Source organism: Penaeus japonicus, unplaced genomic scaffold, assembly GCF_977035675.1.
Source record: "Penaeus japonicus unplaced genomic scaffold, GWHDUDI00000001_assembly GWHDUDI00000020, whole genome shotgun sequence".
Classification (NCBI taxonomy): Eukaryota; Metazoa; Arthropoda; class Malacostraca; order Decapoda; family Penaeidae; genus Penaeus; species Penaeus japonicus.
In genome coordinates this window covers 32,449,903-32,457,402 of record NW_028234422.1, presented here as the reverse complement: position 1 = coordinate 32,457,402, position 7,500 = coordinate 32,449,903, and the positions used below count along the sequence as shown (strand labels likewise).

The 7,500-nt window shown below is 32.1% G+C and overlaps 1 protein-coding gene across 6 annotated transcripts in view; it reads right to left on the bottom strand.

Annotated features, from left to right (window-relative positions):
• Nucleotides 1-1,520: 1,520 nt before the first annotated feature.
• The window catches only part of LOC122258755 (WD repeat-containing protein 26), a 40,682-nt gene continuing 34,702 nt past the window's right edge, over nt 1,521-7,500 (bottom strand). For all 6 annotated transcript variants that reach the window (XM_043024907.2, XM_043024908.2, XM_043024912.2 and 3 more), the window contains exon 12: nt 1,521-7,500. This exon is cut by the window's right edge. The gene's annotated coding sequence lies outside the window, so the exon portion shown is untranslated.

Below are 7,500 nucleotides of genomic sequence, written 5' to 3'. Positions count from 1 at the left end.
GCCGTTAACCCATTCGCGCCAGATGACGTGTTATCGTGTCATGGGAATATTTCGCTCCGGTCAGATGGCGTCCTATCACGTTATGATCTCTCCCATTAAATACACGTTTTACATATTTTTTTTCCATCCTGGTAGATTGGCATCAGCCTTAGCCACGGCTGTGTGGGAGCGGGTATATGGTTGACTGAATGCCTGACTTAGACTCAGACTCAAACTGACGAATCATTAGAATCTTCCTTGCTTAACTTTTTACTAGATTTTGCATCACCGACGATCCTCCATAAGATAAAAATAATTTAGACTCCTTTAAGTTCACCTAAAGCCAATGAAATCTTTGAAACCACAAAGAATAAATTACAGGACTATATCATTCCCGAACTACATAGTGCTAGCATATAAGGGTACCTGGGCACTCGGATATCCATGGCAATGAACTGACTGACAAACTTGCCGGGTCAACTAGTAATCTTGACCCTAACCTACTCTGCACAAATTTCGTGTTGTTTCCTTTATGAAAAAACATCCATCTCCTGTGGCAAAGTGAATAGACAAAAATCATTGCAAACTGAAAAAGAAACATAGACTTAATGCCCTCGCCATGTGCTGCTGGTTGATAGCCAACAAAAGAATTACATTTCATTTATTTTTTCTATATATACATTTTTTTCTCTCTCTCTTCCTATCATACCCATAATTGGATGACTTCATCGATTTGTGTGGGTCATTCATGTTTGTAATGTATTAGAGAGTCTAGTGAAGACCTTTGTATGCCCAAAAATTGGTACAAGACCTGTTTGCTTGCAAGACTAGAGTCCTCACATAGCTCATGTAGGATTTGCTGCTGTAAATGTTGCCTAGCCAGTATGGACATGGGACATGAGTTATAGGCTTCAGGGGTGGCCTACGAATGTACAATAAACACTAATGTATCAGTCCTCTCTTCAAAATTTTACTTGTGCATCAATAATCTTTGTATGTAAATGTTCAAATGCATACATCAAAGTCTTATTGAAATGCCAAGTAGATTACCAATGTTCATAATAGTTTCAGGTAACTAATATATTTCATGTCAAGTCTATGCCTGCTGCAAACATACATGATATACAATATATTTAACAGCATGCATCACTTGATAGTGGAATACTTATATATTGATTTAAACTTTATATAGTAATGAACAATGAAACAATTTCAATATACATGCATTAATGTATTACAAGCCTCACTGCAAGTACTGAGCATGAAGTTTATATAGATCTTTCAAATTTTAGTACTGAAAAACTTTTAAGGAAAAGTGAAAATATACAATTTTTCATTTCATGTACTAGGCAGAGCATCATAACACTGCCTTGTTCTGCCAATTGTAATGCCTCAAGAAGTATATAAAAAAAGGTTTATAAAAGGGGAAAAAATGCAGTTACTTAGTCAGGAATAAAATAAGTGTAGTTCATCAAATCTTCAATGCTTTCTTTTGTATCCATATAATATACACTCCAATGCCAGGACAATTAAAGCTGCAGTTTAATATATCATAACTGTATTTTCATACAAAACTACCAACCATTACAATGGTGTGAGAAAATTACCTTCTTATATTCAAGACAGATTTGAATTTCTTCACTAACATTACATTCCATATAAAAAAATGAGACACATCATATTTACTATATAAGGCAAACATTTTCTAAAAAGCTTTAGTCTTGTGCCAGGTAACCTGTAACAGCAAAATATTGATGTTCTGGAAGTGACATACACATACAGAAGAATGAAACAATCTCAACTAATGATCCACATTGCACTTCAACAACTCAATACAGAAAAGACAGAGATTAAGAGAGAGAGAGAATGAAAAAGAGAGAAAGAGAGAGAGAGAGAGAGGGAAGATAAACAAGAGATAGGATAGACATGAGAGAGGAGACAGAATACAGAAGAGACAGAAAAATAATGGCCGGGACCAATTGTTGTGACAATGATCAATCACTCTTCTACTCTGGGGAAAAAAAAAGAAAAATAAAGAAAGAAAAATAACTGCCGTAACATGATGTAGGGAAGTGACCCGGTAATGACAAGACATTATACAAGATGTTTTTTTTTTACTTTTTTTTGTAATAAGGCATATAATCATTTAGTTAGGAACACCAAAAAAGGTTAACCTATTATATATCAACATATTCATAGTCATGCCTCCTGAAACACTACTCTTCATGGACATATTTACAATCAATAGAATGGGAAGAATTCGTTGCTCTTACTGCACTTGAGGTTAAACACAGATTAGTGTCCTGAAAAATAAATTTGCAAAAAAAAAAAAGACAGAAAGAAAGGAAAAATGCTGAGGAAAATTATCTGTAAAAATGATGTAAAAAAGCGTACCAATTTCAACATTCAAGGCATAAATCTAAGGTATGACATAACCTGAAGCTGGGTAGGATTCTTTTATTATAGTAGGGGAAAGATGAAATGAAATGGAATAAATAGAGACAATATGGGAAGAAAAAAAGAAAAAAAAAAAGAAAAAAAAAAAAGAAAAAAAAAAAATTGGTTTTCTATAACTAACCTCGCAGCTACTGCATATGTGTGTGTGTGTGCTTGTATGTATCTGTATATATACCTGAGTATACATGCATGTGTGTTTGTGCGTGTGTACATTTGTATGTACATGTGTGTGGTGCACTTGTTTCTTTGTTTGTGAATGTGTGAGCAGATACTAAATAACTAAAACAATATAAATAAAAATAATTTTTCATTTTTTTTCTGGTTCCTCTATAAGGCTGACTATGGTCCTTGGGATTCTGAAATCATATCTGTATAAGGTGCAATGAAGTAAAAACTTGATCATTGGCCATTTGGCAGCATTGGAGATTATAGTATCTAAAATCTTAATCACATGAAAACTAAAGGGAAAAAAATGCACATGGAGGTCTATCATGTACAAATATATGGAGTTATGGCATGTTAACAGATCATACTTGAGCTTAAGTTACACAAATCAAGTGTATCTCAGTTCCTGAAAATATATATATATACTGTATATATATTTATATACGAGAGTAGCTCAAATAAAGTGTACTGCTTTAAACGTTTCTTTGTACTGCTACAACAAAATATGGCAATCCAAAGCTCAGTTATGCGAACCCTATTGATCCACATACAGGAGACAAACCTTATCATCATTAATCTATTATTCTCTTCTGTCCCATGCAACTGTAGCTGTAACAAACATCTCGTACATTTATGTTTAAAAGATAATAGAAAATAATTGCACACGAATGACTGACCCTGCAGTCAAATACGATGATATTCTAGGTAGTAAGTCATTGCAGCACTGGACCCCAAAGGTGACTCTCTTGCCATCTCTCAGTGGGGTGGGGGTTATCCAAGAAGCAAAATGCCAAACTTTTATCTCTTAAAAACTTGCAGTCAAAGTTTTTTTTTCGTATTTTTAAAATTCTTATTACAAAAAATGAAATACAAGAACAATCATACTGTATGTCTGCAAATCTGCAAGTACATGAAAAGAATCTATTGCCTCAGTTTCAGTTATCGCTTTAAGAAAACTTCCAAAGAGCCACCGGTCTTAATCTTATAACAAAAAGTGGATTGTAGCCTATTTATACACAAACATTTTCTGCTCTCAACAAATATGAGAAGTCCCGTCTTACTGCTACTTGTTTCCTTTGATTTTCATAAATTCTTCAGAATGTGCTAAGGAGAAGAAAAACAATTCTTCTGCTAAAATTACATAAAAATAATAAATAAATACACAACTGTCATCTTGAATCATACTTAAATCTAAATTTACATACACTGGGCTTATCATTTATCATTTCTTAAAAAAATGATTACAATAACACAGAACATTTCCTAAGAATACCAATTGGCAAAACATATTTGATGCTCAATATAGGATAGCACAGAACACAAATGAAGATGTAATGTAAAATGGCCCATGTGTAGAAAAAAAAAAAAAAAAAAAAAAAAAAAAAAAAAACACTAAAGGAAAGATCTTAACAATGTAACTCCCTATCTTGGATCTTCATTTAAGTACTTATTTCTCTGACACTTTTTTTTGTTTGTTTTTACATTTTTCTTTTTCTTAGTACCTAAACAAATATATCCTATTTACAATTACATGCCACATCAAGCTCACTTTGAAAACAAAGACCCAGTTTATAATCCAACGTTTAAACAGAGGATGGCATGGAGAAATCTATGAATATCTGAAAGGTCAGTGAAGATTATCTGAATGAAGTGGCAGATCTAAAAGCCACAATATACCTTATATTCATATAGTGTGTGGATTTTATCTATTCAATATATATTGAAAATACTAAATTTACAATGTCAAGTTATTATTCTTTTTCCTGAGGGGAGGGAGGTTTTGTGTGTATATATTCATGTATATATTCTTGTAATAAATTCATCTTCATTAAATCATACATTTCACATCAACATCTGGACTAACAGAATAACACATCATTTGATGACAGAAATGAATACATATTGCTTAAAACAGAATCTATGGTTCTTTTTTTTTGAGTAATGGAGAAAAAAAAAAAGTTTAACTAGTAAAAATAACAAACACGGTGGGGCCTGCCACCAGCCTTGGTAGAGATGTAACCATGCACTCAACAATACATCTGTGTTGCCTCGTTACAGTCAATAAGATTTATATGCTTACAGATCCACTGAACACATTTTTCTGCCGTGAAAACCCAAATTGATAATCAACACGGAAGGCGTTTCTGTCAAGACAGTTGTCACAATTTACTTCTTTTCTGAGTGTGCTTCATGACCATCCATTCCATATTTCTAGCCTTCACACCAATGAAAAAGTCTATTATAAAAGAAAGCACAGAATTCAATAAATCACTTCCAACTACTGTAAACTCTGCTATCTTCCTTATCATTAGAATTATGTTTAACATATGAGCAATTCATTCGAACACACCATACAAACAAGTCCTTCAATAACTTTTTTTTATTTTATTTTATCATTTTTTTGCAATACAATTTTTTTTTCCTTAATACCACACAGACAAGAATAAATTACAATAGAACAGTTTCATGCATCAATGAAAGTAGATGATACCTATGAAATTTGGCGAGTCAGATGACCCTATGCCAATGTTCTTATCAAGCATTTATTTGTATTTAATTCCTTCCTTTCAGTTGTGTATTAAAAAAAATGTTGTGAACATAAATAAAATAAAAAATCATGTTACAAAATATCTATACCTGACATAAAATGAGATTACAGGGTACATAACCTTGGAAAGAAAAGTGTGACAAGAGAAAAAGAAAAGAAAAAATCAAAATGAAAAAATTGGGAAAAAAAAAAAAAAATCAAATGAACATTTTATAGTCTATTTAAACTGAAAATCATACCTTAAATAAAACATTACAACATCATGACCACCTTTTTCATTTGATTAAAAGAAAAGAAAAAAAGAAATAAATCAAGGGAAGGGGAAGAAAGGAAAAACAATATTTCTAAAATAATAATCACAAATGACTAAGAATTTCTTAAATGAAGCTCTTTCTCTTTTCTTTCTATTCACTCACAATCAAAAGTCACAGTCCATCTTCCCAATATCAGCCTCAAAGTTTTGTCAGCAACTGATCAGAGCCACAATAAGTTCACTTCCGCAGTGGTGCCAATGCACATCAAGAGTATTTTAGTAATCGCAAGTCACCTTAAACCATAATTCATCTGATATGTAACATACAAAATAAAAAAAGAATGCCCTTTGGAAACTCTTGCAGATAAAGTGCAATGAAATATTTCATACCAGAGAAAAAAAGGGCATGGGATTTTATCTGGTGTTCCCTATTGCCTCTCCTTATTTGAAAAGGTATTCTCAAAAAACTTGCCAGAATAGTCTTTGAAAAAGGTAAAAAAGGAAAACAAACTAACACACAAACAAGATATACTATACTACAACTGTTGCTATGCTACTACTACACTTAAGAAATGATAACCATCACAACTGCTATTGGTACTGAATATAGATTTTTAAAATTATATTAACAGGATGATAACAAAACTAATCATTTCTCTCTCTCTCTCTCTTGCTAGGACAATATGAACTATGAGTGTTCCTTAGACTTTATTGACATTTCCAGTACACCTGAGAAGACTGATTCTAAAGAAAATGTTAACTCATTAGCAGTGAAATAAATTTCATATCAATTCAAGAATCAATGAAAAAAGTCCATTCATAACCTCAACACAAGTTGTACTTTCTTTTTTTCTTAAATAATTCTTCATGCAAATATTTTCCACCATATCTTCTTTGAAGAATTAATTGGCTTTTTTAAAGAAAATGATAAAAATAAGAATGTGATAAAAGTTGACCTACATTTTTTTTAAACATTAAACTAGGGTAAGACACTTCCATTACCTTATTCATCATCAACATGCTCTGTCATTTATAACTTTATTTTAATTATCTTTATAATAATCATTTGATTTGGATATACATCGAGTGACAAAAAAGAAAAGAAAAGAAAAGAAAAAACTCATTATTTTCAACAGACCAAACTCTTGCAATCTCTGTCGGATGTTATCTTGGAATCTTTCACAAAGGACAATAATATGTATCTTGTATTTGTTAGTCTAGCACTTGCACTAATCATGGTACATTTGGTATATTTCAATGGCCCCAGTAAGAAAGGGGTAAAAGAGAAGAAAGACTTATGTATCATGTCTGCTGACTTGGGGAAGACCCAAACATCTAATTTTTTTCCTTACTAAAGGAGGCTACTGATAACAAGTCTCTCTCCCTTTTTTTTTTCCTTAAATCCCTATGAAACAGTTTATGATTGGCAAGACATCTAACTTCCCTGTCAATAAATATCATGATGACTTGATTGTCATGTTAATTAATGTAAGTGGAAAATGAGTTGTTGTTTCTCTCTCTCTCTCTCTCTTTTAAAATAGAGGTGTTCTTGGTTCAGAGCCATGTTCCAATGCTAGCTTGCTTTCCACAGAACACATGGTATAAGTTCCAGTTACATTCAGGTCTGATGGGTATTATCAGGAGGGATTAAACTTTAAAAAGGTCCAGTTTATTTAAGGACTTTGTTTGAGATAGCTCTGTGCAACTTCATTCTGCCTAACAAGGTAAGTTACAATAAAAACAGAAAAGTATTTGATAAAACTGGGTGACACTCTCAACTGATATGGTAAACTAGGTAAAGAATACCTAAGATCTAAGTGAGATTTAGGTGAGGCTTGATCAGATAAGTAAGCAAAGTTCAAATAAGGATGTACAAGATCAGAGAAAGAATGGGGTGGGCCAAGTTCACTGGATATGATTTCTTGAAGTTTGTAATTTTTGTCCTATGAACTGCAAATCAGTAATGAAATATGGGACTGTATCAAAAACCACTGCCTTTCTCAAAAGTATAAACAATATAGTTATAAAATGGTTGAAGAATTACATGACAAAAACACATACAAAAAATAACAACTATAAAAATAAGAAAAAAAAAAAA